At 34.5% G+C, this 8,585-nt stretch overlaps 1 long non-coding RNA gene across 2 annotated transcripts; it reads right to left on the bottom strand.

The window, feature by feature from the left end:
- Positions 1 to 1,691: 1,691 nt before the first annotated feature.
- On the bottom strand, positions 1,692 to 6,773 carry LOC108213906 (uncharacterized). Of its 2 annotated transcripts, none has more exons than XR_010289804.1 (7): positions 5,055 to 6,773; positions 4,917 to 4,967; positions 3,862 to 3,924; positions 3,724 to 3,781; positions 3,605 to 3,636; positions 2,803 to 2,887; positions 1,692 to 1,885 (listed from the first exon to the last, which is right to left on the bottom strand). It is a non-coding gene; the product is annotated as an uncharacterized LOC108213906 (long non-coding RNA). The 2 variants fall into 2 exon arrangements; XR_001805404.2 differs by having other exon boundaries at positions 4,917 to 4,964.
- Positions 6,774 to 8,585: the final 1,812 nt, after the last annotated feature.

Genomic DNA, 8,585 nt, shown 5'->3' with positions numbered 1-8,585 from the left:
TGTTACGCTCCCAATGATCCAGATCGTGTTTTCTCCATTTAACGAAATCATCAGATAGTTGTTTTGATGTTTGAGTTTGACTATCATCACTTGTGTTTGTAACAGTTGTGTACATGTCAGGTTGTTTCCTCTCACAGCCCAACCATGTCTTGGTAGCAATTGTTCACGCCAGAGAGGATAATTCAGAGACGTGAGTTTTAAAGTCACGAAATTGGCAACATTTACACCCTGCTCCTGAGTTTTAAAAAAGGGAGGCTAGCAAGTGAAGAGGAAGTAAAGTTATCTAACTTTCACTCCTATTCATGCTCTCGAGTTCTTTAAAGGGACGAAAGCAAGTGAAAGTGAGTGCAAATATAGCATAATTTCACTCCAAAACTTTCACTCCAAAAGTGGGATAAAAGTGAAAGCACGCTTGCTTTCACTTACATTCACTTGCTTTCTCTCCTAAAAAAACTCGGGAGCAAGGCCTAAGAGAAAATCTGGAGGCAATGGCATTATAGCTCTCATCTGGGAGCTCAAGTATGAGGAATGGTACGTGCAATAGAATGGTCAGATTGGAAGCACATTGTCACGAGTCCAGTGCTTGTCACAATGCAACGACCTCTATAGGTGGATTCTTCATTTCTTCTGTTAAACTTAAGTTTATATTTTCATACATATTTCATCTGTCTGCCCAAACTAATGTGTAGAGAATATTTTCTTCTAACACGTGCACCCTTTGTTGAGCAAAGTATATCAACTGGTACTTAAAAAATTAGTATCCCCTTGAGATAATTCTCGCGAAAATAACGCAGGGTAATGTTATGCTTTGTGTACAATCTAAGAGTAAATCGTTCTTTTGGATTACTCTTCTTTTTTTATCGTTTAAACTTCTGTAGATGGTAGATTGGGAAGAGGACATGAGCCTCTGTGATGTAGGGACTTCGTCTTAGAATAAGAGATGAGAAAGAGACCCTGAATTTGTGATGTGTAAGACCTATAAATAAACCCGACTATAATTTTTCTTTGAAATGTTAAGTTTGTTAATATGATTAATGAATGTGATATCTCGCAAAAGACAAGCCACCAAAAAACCTACCATCATACGATCAAAATATAGTTTCAAAAAAAATTTGCCCATTTAATGACGAAAATATAGTACGGAATATTTATAAAGCAATAAGCATTAGTGACTATTATTTGCTTGAAGCAAGGCCGGAGATAACAAGCGCAAAATGAGAGGGGTTTTCATTGGATTATTTCTATTTTTAGCTTCGAATTGTGTGTTTGGACTGCTAAGTGCTATGACTCTGAACAAAGCTATTTATTCTGATAATGTTTAAAGAATTAGAGCTAATACAATTTGATTAAGATGTTAAATTTGGTAAACGTATACAAAGGTGTAGATGTATGTTTTCAATAGATTTTTGTTATCCGAAATCTGCATTTCCTTTGATCAGCTATGTGCTGCTAGTATTGGTCTAGATAATTGTGTGATTTTACTTGCAGAGAATAATTATAATCAGATTGAGTTTGGTGGCTTGCTTAGTGGTGATGGTTAGCATGCTGAGGGTGCAACTAATAATACCCCGGAGTCTATATTGCCCCATGTTTTTTGGACTATATTATGTAAAAACTTGCAACTAATGGCCTGATGCTGGCGAGTGAAAGTGTGAAACAGAAGTGTCTCATACTAAAGCTGCTGTCTTGTTTGCAATTTGCATTAAAAAACAAAAAACTACGTTGTCTGACAATCAAACATAGATAGTACCACCAACTGATCCTGGTTTAAACAAGAATAAAAACTTAGTCTGAAATCTTAAACTCCCAACTTCTGAGCTAGCAACTTCATTTCAGCATTCCCCCAAGCAACTTTATTTTAGCATTCCTCCAAGTAGACTTGCATCTGCAACATATAACACAAACCATAAATAGAGAGCAGGTCAATGTATTAAGCTTGCCATGTAGCACAAATGTTTAGCACTTTTTTATCTGGACAAACCGTGGATTTAAAATTTAAATCTATGGAGTTCTTAAAGGCAGCTTAATACACTTAACTTATTTATGAATATATTAATCCCATGACAATTATGAACTTCATTCGAGATAAAAACTAATACATTTACAATCAGAGATATATAAGTAATCTATCAATCTAAAGGATATCTTTTCCATTGACCTTCAGAAATAATTAAAAAGATTAGAGTAAGCTCAACACGGCAGCATAAAGCAGAGATATAAAATTGAACTATGTCCTCAGCTTGAAGCATGGTGCTTTAATCATTGCTGTTCAGATAGGTAAAATCTAGCAAAGGTGGAGCAGCTCTGTCCAATTACCGAGGATAATAAGATGGCAGCTTAAATAATTTGTGACAACATATAATCATGCAAGTATACTGCCTAATAACAACAAATATTTTCATGATTCATTTATCTCTCACAGTAAGACATTGCTGTTAATTAATACCACCTAAACACTAGGACGCTCTATTTGAATCAAACGGAACACGATAGAGTATACAAATCTAAAACTCGAAGTTTCACTTTGTAGTACGAGGAACTTTAAAAAATGAAACAGAAAAATAGTCATAGCGGGAGAATATCTAACTTCTTTTATTTTTAAAATAATTAGGCTTAAATGCCCTACAAATTAGTATTTGTCCGTGAAATATTTCAGTTAAAGGGTTAACCCACATAACTGAATAATAACTTAAAACAAAAAAATAAATTCACCAGGGAGAATATCTAACTTTCAGTAAGCTGGAATTCAAATATTTTGAAGTTGTATGAAAAAATGAAAGGAAAGGGGGAGAGAGCACCCACATGCATAGTTCTAAACTAGTAAGGTCGTTTGGTAAGTCCTTTAGCTTTTATTTTCTTTGGCACTTTTGACATACGGGAATTTGTCCTGCAAATAAGAAAAAAATTAAGATTTAATGTCCCAACATTTCTATAAGGAAAATAATTTTTTTACCACTCAACTGTTGATTCAATTAGAAAGTAACCACTAACTTTCAAATCATTAATTACAACTTATATTAATTTTAGTTTTTAGTCATTTTGTCAATTATTCCGTTATAATGTTGATGTGGACGTTAGTGTTGAATGGATTGATGATATAACATAAGTGAATTTTTTTTCAATAGGAGATGACTCGAAACTTCATATAGTGTTACAAATCTATCACTATTATTACTTGTTCCCATAAATTATATTAATTGTTCTATAAGATAAATATCTATTGACCAGACTACTGTCTTGTTAATTACGTATGTCTAAGACCTATTCATATGATTGATTTTCTCAAATTTTATAAATCTAAATTTTAGAATAAAATTAACATATGATATTTGAATTATTGTTGAATTATTTCATATATATATATTCTCAATGACTATATTCTATTAAGTTATTTATCACACCTCGTCAGATGGCTAAGTCCATATCAACAATTTTAAGGGACATGTCATTCATACTTAACCGAATGACTAAAAACAAAAATGCATGTAAGATTCATGGGTAATTTTAATTATTTAAATGTTCGGTGACTACTTTCTAATAAACCTAATAGTTGAGTGGTAAAAAAAATCTATTGCCACATACTATTTCAGCAAAACTAGTTTACCTTAGAACTCATGACCCTCACTCTTTTGACATCTATGATGAAAAGAGCACAAAAATAATATTCAGTAATAAAGGAATTCAAACTAAAAAGCAACTTAGAAAAAAAGAATGAGATCATACTCCAAGTCCGCTTCGGGTTGGTGGAAACTTTTCACGATTTTTTTCTTTATAGTCATCCCTATAATTAAATAAACAAAATCACATCAAAAGCCACAACACGTATACTGAAAAGCGAAGAAAAATGAAGGAAGAACTTACGCAAAAATGCAGTAAGCATCGTCCATCACCGTCCAGCCACGCACATTTATCAATTTCCTAAATCTTAAGAAATATATATATTACTCTCAACAACTTTGTAGTTCACAGCATACCCAAATCATATATATATACATACGTGCATACATAAAAACATACACACACACACAAACATATAATATATATATATATATCCTCCACATCATCATATGTCATTTTTAACTAATTCCTGGTAAAAACAAGGGCTATCAAGTAAGAACAATATAAAGCTCAACTCATTATTTTCATTTAATTCCAACAATTCTGGCTTTATATTTCTATCATGCATGTCATAGAGACAGAGAAGATGAGAGCCCAGACATAAATGATGCTAAACCTGATTCAACTATTTGCATGGAGGCTTTCACATTGCCATTATAATTTCCAGTCTACCAGGCTGGATTGTTAACAATCAAAATCTGAATGGTTACCTTCAAGAGTAACATCACAAGCCCTTTCAGGTAATTGGACCTTGATTTCACAGATTTCTCTGGTAACATACTGGACTCAATCGGAAATCTGCAATCAATGGTGGGGTTGCGACTCAGAGGGTGCTGTTTTTTTAGACCAATTCTAGTTGGTAACCTGACCCAACTAAGGTATTTATCAGTTGCATCTAACAGGTTCGATAACTCTGGGGATCTTTCTTGGCCTCACAAACTAACTAAACTTACTTGGTTAGACCTTAAACATACCAATCTATATGGTGATATTCCACCATCTCTTGCAAACCTAATCTAACATACCAATATATTTCAAATAACGGTTTCAATAAAATCAAGGAATTTATCTTCGCTTGACAAGCTTTCCATATCATGGTAATATAGTAATGTACCAAACTGGATTTTTGCAATGCAAGTACAGATTTAGGGATAATTATCATATATGCTAACTACCTAACTTACAGTAATTGAACATAATCCAGTTGCTAGAACAAATGCAATTAAGAGGAGATTTATACCATAATATGTGGTGTCATGTTTTTAAAGTGCTAATTTGTCAAATAACAACATACTTACCCAGGTGGAATTTCGTGGTCCTGAACAGCTTCGTCATTCACAGCAATCCTACTTAAAATAAATAAATAAATAATTCTCAGGAACTGAATCTAAATCAAATTGGTGATACAATAAAATTGAAATAAAAATCTTCCTTACCTAGTAGCTCTCTGAGCAGCAGCAGTTGTTATGGACTCTCTATGAGCAGCTTCGCCATTCACAGCAGTCCTTTTCAAAAAGAAACAATATAAATAATTCTCAGGAACCAAATCTAAATCAATTTGATGATACAATAAGATTGAAAATAAATCTTACTTTGTTCCTGAGATTGACATTGACCTATGTTAGGTCCCGATAGATGGTTTAATTAAGCTAGAAGGGGGGGGTTGAATAGCTTAATCACCAATTAAAAATATTTATGTCGTTTTAAAAAGTTTTCACCCCTTCTTTAGAACTTGTATCGAGAGTATTGGCAGTTACGTGCGGAAGTGTAAGAAAAGAAAAGGAAAATATCACACGAGCGATTTTATCCTGGTTCGCGGTGGCTAACTCAACCCTTGGAGTCCACTCACCCCTAGTCCAGTCCCCGAGCTCCTCCCCGGACTCGAGATTTTCTCTACTATAAAGAACTCCTTTACAGTAGGCGGAGAAGCCTTTACAAATATATATCTTGGAGCGTAACTCTTCGTTACCTCCTCACTATAAATGTAAATAACAAGACTTGTCTCGGAACGTAACTATCCTTGTTACTTCCTCAAAGTCGTTGCACCTCCAGTGGTCTTTGTACTTCTAAACCTTTCGCCGGTCTTGGATCTTAGGTATTAGGTCTTGGGTCTTTCCTCTTCTTCACGGTGCGATGACTATCAACTCCCCGTCAATACGTCAAAGACTTGGGTCTTAGAACGAAGATCACCTCACTTCACTTCACCTCACTGCAAAAGTTAGAACACAATATCCACAAGCAAATATATCCTTGTTTTATAAAAGTTTTGGTTCCGCAAGTTTTAGTCGAATTTTAACCACGTTGAAGTTAGTCGATTATAACGTTTTAGTATGGTGGTTAAGTCGTTGGTTCAATTTTAACAAATTATATCGCGCGGAGAAATATAAGTTGTTGATTTTAATAAGATCGAGTGATGAGTGAGTTTTGAAAAGACGGAGTCGAAGTCGAGCAAGATATATCACACACACTCTCACGAACGCAATCGAACCAAGTAGCTTGTTCGGATAACACCCCGCGATAGCGAGAAGGCCCAAACGGGGTTTACCACCGAAACAAGTAAAATCACACCCGACACACACGTTCGGAAAATAAACACGTAATACCACGTATCTTATCTCAATGATATCCCCACCGAGCACAGGGCTGAAAAATGGGTTTCTCACTAAAACAAGAAGGGTATGGGAGTGATGGGAATGGGAGCACAAATATGAGTTAGTGAGCAAGTAAAGTTAGTGCACAATATTCCCGATAATAACGAGTGGCCAACTCGAGTATTTTGAAATCAAGAGAGCTTAAGATGAAGAGAAATTTGTTTAAAAAGCCCTTTGAAAATGGTCGATTAAGACACGGATAGTTGAAGCTAAAAGAAACCACTTACACGATTAATGCACGAAAGTTCGCCGGAGAAATTCGTCGGAGGTTCGATACGACTTTAAGCACACGAACGAATTTGGGCAGCCCTTCGGGAGGTCGAAAAGAGTGGTTTATGAAAATGCTAAGATGAGCGAGGCTTGGTTGGGTGGAACGAAGCTTCGGGGTTTAAAACCTTGTATGTATCGGAATATATGAAGAATCGAAGGTTTTAAAGATGAAGTAGAAGAAGTGGGTACTTGAATAAACTTTGGGAGAGTGTTTCTTCTCTAAAATCTCAGCATATACTTGGCTATTAGCTTGGGAAGAATGAATGGGTGGAGGGGTGTATTTATAGGCAAGAATGGGTGGGGTAAATGTAAGAAAAGTAGAAGTAAAAATGCAAATGGTAATTAACCATACCTTGGCCACTACTCCACTTTGTCCCCTTGTCCCCCACACCTAAAAAGGTGTTCTTGACCAGCATTTGGACTAAAAATTCAGGGCATTTAATGCACTAGAAGACAGACACGCTTTACGAGATACCGATAAAAACCGTTACATTAAAAACGCGATATTTCGAACGGGCGAAATAAATTACGTAAAAAATATGATAAATCTTAGAATATCATAAAATGGCATTCTGGAAATTTTGATAATTTTTGGTCAACCCTAGCTTGGTCAAACGTTCAGCGAGTGATCGGGTCGGCAGACAGAAAACGCTCCGAAATGAAAGTTCTCGGAAAATTACGAAAATTTAACCATGCACTAAGAATAATATTTAATTGGCTAATCTCAAGTTTCAAGTCATTTTGGCAAGTGGAAGTATTTTATTTGGATTTAAAACGATAAATCAGGTTTTCGGGTTTCAAATAAAATACGATAATTCATTCAAAATTATCAGAGAGGGATTGTGGCCAAACTTAAAACTTGAATAAATACTTAAAATATATTCCCATAAAGATAAAATGCTTTCGAGGGACGGGAATTGTAACATCTGGGATTATCCGTGTAATTATTTGAATGATTAATGAATATTATATGAATTTTATATGAATTTCTGTGAATTAATTGGTTCCTGTTCTATTAATTTAGTTATGTATTTTTGATTAAATTTGTGGAATATCAATTTTTATATGTTCAGTACAAAATATAGTTTATTTAGATATTTTCATATCGATTTATGTATTGTCAGATGATTTTATATTGGATTTACGGATTTAATTATGTATATTTCAATTAATTATTAATTATTTGGATTCTTCGAAAACCGTCAACCTACAACGGTACCGAGATTTTACTTCCCGAAAATTTCAACAAAATTCACCTTTAGCTTAATTTGACCATTCCGGACACTTTTCATGTTTTGACTTTTTCGATCCGGAGTACAGTTTGTTCTGGAGCCGGTCCGGCGGAGTTTTCGGTATTCGATAATTATCTGTTTGTCTCGATAAACGCGAAACTAGATATTTATGTTCATCCTTATCTTGTAATAATGACAGTGGGACCCGCATACTAATGACCGATTAAAAAGCCCCGTCTTGATGATTATCTCGAAAACCGGTACCGATTGGACCCGTTTTATTAGTATAAAGCTATTAAACATTGTATTTTCATGCCATATATGATCCAAAGGGGTACTAATTATTCATAAGTATAAATATTCTTAACCGTACTTTATTTCATTACGAAAATCATAAAACCAGTTAAAACCGAGAAATTCCCGAGAGAGTTCTTCGTGTTCTTGAGATTCAAACGAGGATTTGGACGCGTTATCGGACTCGGATTTTGGCGTTCAAGGACTCAAATTGAAGGTTTTAACAAGTAGAATCATAATCCAACATCAGAATCAGTGCAGAATCATCAGGTGGGTTTGGATTTTGAGTTTTAAATTCGAATTAAATAAGCTTAAATTAGGGCTTTTTGATTTTGAAGTGGTTTATGTGTTTTGATGATTGTATGTTGTAGATAATGTTCTCCTGGTCATTTTGGTATATCATATGCTTGATTTGGAGTTCAATAACGTGTTCAATTTGAGGTTTAATCTTCGAAATTAGGAATTAGGGTTTATGAGTTCATATGAATAATTTTAATTCGATTTGGGAGTTTATTATATG

This window comes from Daucus carota, chromosome 3 (assembly GCF_001625215.2).
Source record: "Daucus carota subsp. sativus chromosome 3, DH1 v3.0, whole genome shotgun sequence".
NCBI classification, from domain to species: domain Eukaryota; kingdom Viridiplantae; phylum Streptophyta; class Magnoliopsida; order Apiales; family Apiaceae; genus Daucus; species Daucus carota.
Note: the sequence above shows the minus strand (reverse complement) of the source record. Positions and strands in the feature narration are given on the sequence as shown.